Source organism: Pygoscelis adeliae, unplaced genomic scaffold, assembly GCF_000699105.1.
Source record: "Pygoscelis adeliae isolate BGI_AS28 unplaced genomic scaffold, ASM69910v1 Scaffold120, whole genome shotgun sequence".
In the NCBI taxonomy this organism is placed as follows: domain Eukaryota; kingdom Metazoa; phylum Chordata; class Aves; order Sphenisciformes; family Spheniscidae; genus Pygoscelis; species Pygoscelis adeliae.
In genome coordinates, this window is record NW_008824032.1 from 6,448,814 (window position 1) to 6,453,498 (window position 4,685).

Consider the following 4,685-nt stretch of genomic DNA (forward strand, 5'->3'; position numbering starts at 1 on the left):
GGTATTTTTTTGTTGTTGCTGGGCAGTGCTTACACACAGTCAAGGCCTCTTCTGCTTCTCACACCACCCCACCAGTGAGTAGGCTGGAGGTGCACAAGAATTTGGGAGGGGACACAGCTGGGACAGGTGACCCCAACTGACCAGAGGGATATTCCACACCATATGATGTCATGCTCAGTATATAAACTAGGGGAAAAGCTGGCTGGGGGGTCCGCTGCGCGGGAACTGGCTGGGCATCGGTCAGCGGGTCGTGAGCAATTGCATTGTGCATCACTTGTTTTGAATATTCTTTTATCATTATTATTATTTTCCCTTTCTTTTCTGTCCTGTTAAATTGTCTTTATCTCAACCCACAAGTTTTACCTTCCCCCCGCCCGCCCTCCAATTCTTTCCCCCATCCCACTGGGGAGGAGTGAGTGAACAGCTGTGTGGTGTTTAGCTGCCTGCCAGGTTAAACCACAACACCATGATTAGTTTGGCTTCCAGCTATGTGATAGGAGCCTTTCTTCCATGTCATATACCAAAGCAGGCCTAGACATCTCAAGATGTAGGTCCGCAGCAGCTTAAAGTGATCGACGTTGAGGCCGCTTTGTTGCTGTCCCTTCATTTGTACAGTTCTGCCTCCTTAGCTCTAACCTCCGAGTTTCATGCCTCGATGTTGAGCTGCGACTGGGGGTTGATTTGGCTGAAAACATATGGAAAAGAGGTTTTTCATTCAGCTGAATGAAACCAGTTATCCAGTCCTGGCTCAAGGATGGGCTCAGGGACATGTGGCCAGGAGAGAAAAGAGGTGAGGGAAGGGTGGGACTGTGGCAGTTCCAATTAAAATCAGCTTACATCATAGTGCAGCCACGCTCTTAAGGTTCTGAAAATAATAACCCATAGTTTCAGCAAGACAGAGCTGTGAGCATAGAATGTGATAGTTAAAGGAACTTTGGCTTTGGAATTTACTTTTTCCACTGTTTGCTAAAACCTGCGTTTTGGTATGCGTCAGAAACTCTGAAGATCACACACCTCAACCTTTCATCGTTGAAAAGGAAAAATTATATGAAGGCTTACTTAATTTCTTTTATGAGGTTTGGTTGCTATATGTCATTAGAAGCAAATCAGGTGGGGGGAAAAAGATTTTTGTAAGCAGTAGGGAATTTTCCCCTTTGAAAAAGAGCCAAAACTTCATTAACATTTCAGCCAGCTTTAAATTAAAATTTGTGTCTGAAAATAATCTATAATGTATTTTGAGTGCCAGTGAGGCATGTCAGGGCAGTATCAGCACAATTTTCTTCCGTGTACAGCTTGTGATGTGGCTCCTGTATCTTCTGTCCCAGTGTTACTGTGCCATACATGCTGGTGTGTGAATGCCCATCAAATTAACCCTTGGCCTTTTGCTGATCGTATGAAGCCAGTGTACCACATGCCATGTGGCTGGCTAGGGCAAACTGAATGGAGCAGGTGACTGCTGGATCCTAAATACTATACCTGCTTTGTACAGCTGACTTGGCCTAATGATTTTTGCTATGTATAGTCCCATTCTATTAGGTTGCAATAGGTCTGCTTACACTAGAAAAGGTTTCACGTGTTTCTGTCGGACAGGCCCTTATAACATGCTGCCAGAGTGCTTGGGCCTTCTTTCCCCCATTCCTGAGCCACTGAATATTGGTACTTTACTTTTTCAAAATTAGGCATTACTTGGTCTGCCCCACTGAGCATAAGTCATTAAGTATGATGCTGGGAGTGGGAGAGTTTGGAAGTGAAGCTAGCAGCAACACTATGCAGGCAGTAGCAAATGGCAGACCGTTCTGCTTCGCTGGGTTTCACACGTTTGAGGGGACATGGAGGTGTGCAGCATGCAGCCTGAAATCATGTTTTTTTTCCTGCAAGATTTTTATGTCAAGTCCACATGGATTAGATTCGCAGCTGTCCTCTGAAATTGGTAGTCCCACTGCAAAGCCTTTGGAGAAAACCCCTTTGCTGCTGTATCATGCTTTTGGTAGGGCCTGCGTTGGAGTTTTTGCCAACTGTTTCTAAAGGTTTTTGCTTCATGTGAGATCTTAAAGATCATTTTCTTTTCTTCTTTTAGGGAACTAGAGGGCTTGACACATCCTTTACATCCTGCGTTTACTCTGACCACGGTCCCTCCCTGTTCTCACAAGCGGAGCTCAGCCCTGCTTCCCTTCCTGTTGATTCCCAGTCAGCTACATGGTAAGTTTTCATTATCTCTGGACTTGTTGCCACAAAGTAAAATTCTGGCAGACTCTCTCTAAAATCCATTAGCTGGGCATTGAGGGCAGAGTACTTCATGCCCGTCAAAGATCATTCAGTTGTATTCCAGGCTGACTGCAAGGAAAAGAAGATAGTATTGAATTAGCATTGGAGCTGAACTTCAGCATAGATTGTTATAGGAATAAAATATGAAGTAAAATATGTGACAGAATTAAATCCATCAGTTCTAATAAAGGAAACAGAAGAAAGCAAAGAAATCTTGGACCCTTAAATCCCATTAACCAGGCCAGAGAGAGAATGTGTTAAAAGGGAGCTGCACTGTATCTTTTTTCATTGTTTGATGAAATAATCTTTTTCACCCTTTAAGTGGTGTGTTTAAAAATCCTGGTATTTTTGAAACAAAGAGAATACACAGCCACCGAGCTAGCTGGTTTTTATACCTTCCTTTTCTGAGTATTGTCCTTCAGTACAATACAGAGCCATTTCTTTGTTCTCACAAGCTAGCAGTTAAATTGTATGTAAATGTATGCAAATTAGATGCTGTCTAATAAAGAGAGTCATTAGATGGAAGAAATATTTAGTTTGGGGGGGGAAGAAATAAAAGAAAGCAGGTGTATTTTGCAATAGAAAAATGTAAGATTGCAAAACCCCCTCAAACTTTGAGTGAGGGCTTTTTATAAAGCCATTAAAATATTTTCTAAAAGACTTGCCCTACTCTTGGTCCTTTTTTCTGCACGTTTTTTTATGTATATGTACGTACACTTATGTGATTTTTTCTTAAAACTCACAGTGGCTGTGCTATATATACATACTTGAACAGACATGTAAATATTGTATTCATAAATATTTGATTTCTTTAAATCATATAGCTATGAATTTACACACACGTACCTTGTATTAGGGTGTGTTTTTTGCTTACTGAGTATATACAGTGGGAATCCATGTGGTAAATTTTATTTTCATGGATTGATTTATTCATCATACGCTCTGACTAGATACCTTCTGCTCACTAAATCATCTTCCTCCATTTTATCGACCCCCTCCTCAACAATTTTAAAGCTTTTTTTTTTCTTCCTATCTTATTTATTCACTAAATCTCAGTGCCAGATATGTTTCCATTCTTTTGCTTGCATTTTCTACCAAGTAATCCCTTTTGAGGTATGTACCTGATTTAAGCCTGAAGCAGCAGTGACCTTTCTAAACACGGTGAAGTCACAGCTTTACTATCAGGTGTCGGAGCACTAAGATGCTAGGAATGCGAAGCTTTGTGTCGTCCAAAGCTGGAGATTCCACACCTGTGGATGGAGCACTCGGCATCCGTCTAGGCTCTGAAAGATTTAAAATTGATGAACCTTATGTTCTTGCCACTTCTAAGGAGATAAAATTTAAGACTTTAATCTCTCTACTTTAGAATCTGTAGTCCCGCTCTTTCAGCTCTTCTGTTTGGGTGGATTAGTATACATAGATGATATGCCTCAATTATTTTGAAGTCATTGTTGTATTTTGTTTCTGATGGTCAGTTATCATGGTTCAGGCAGGTGAGCTGATAGCCGTACATCGACTGGCATATTTTTTCCGTTGCAGTTTTGCAAGTCTGGAAGTCTAAAGACATATATGTATATGTGTATAAAATATATGTATATATGTATATAAAAATAATGTTGTTTAAATATTTACATATAAAGCCAAGGGATTGGCTTCCTTCCCAGAATTACTGGAACTACCTTCCCCAGGAACATTTGGACTTGAAAAATCTCTACAGCAACAGTTTTCTTCTGAAACTAAACAACTTGTGCAGAGCTAGTCACTCATTTCACCCTTTGCTGTTCGTATGGGTTCTTTTGCTTGGGGTGATGGAGAGGCCTCTGTGCGTGGGTAGTACATTTCCAGATAATTATGATAAGATTCTCTTTTATTGCTCTTTCCCCCCACAGTTTCTTGTTGGCTTATTTTATGAGGGAGCATTTATGAGAGAAACTCTAGCACAGTGGGAATACTTTTGTCATTGTTCTAGGACAGGTCCATGCAATGTGCTGCATCTGGGCCACAGCTGCAATTGCTGCAGTCTGGAGGCAGCAATTTCTGTCTGCATAGCTGCAGGGCAGGCAGACTGGTCACTCAGGACAAACTGACTCCCCAGTTGCCCAGTGTCCCAACCACACCGGCTGAGCAGTCAGCAGAGAAGCCGTAATGTGTGTCTGCTACCCAGTGGGAAATGCAGGCAGGGTCATTGCAAGGAGATGGTGGAGGGTTGGCAGTGAATATTTCAGGTGCTCTTAAAGGTATAATAGAAGATGTAAGGTGAAGATTGCTCTGTGGGGAATGCAAGGAAAATCTGAGCTATAGTATGAGGATGCTAGAGAGAGATGAGGTTAATAAAGTGAGGAGAAACACAGGGTACAGTGCTGACTAGGAGGGATGAGGCCACATTAGTAAACAGAAAATGTTAGTGGTTTACCCACTCA

The 4,685-nt window shown here is 41.8% G+C and overlaps 1 long non-coding RNA gene across 1 annotated transcript in view; it reads left to right on the forward strand.

The window, feature by feature from the left end:
• Positions 1–4,685, forward strand: part of LOC103921507 — a 241,151-nt gene that overhangs the window by 100,820 nt on the left and 135,646 nt on the right. The window contains exon 3 of the long non-coding RNA XR_663851.1: positions 2,078–2,199. This is a non-coding gene — a long non-coding RNA (uncharacterized LOC103921507). The remainder of the gene's footprint in view (positions 1–2,077; positions 2,200–4,685) is intronic.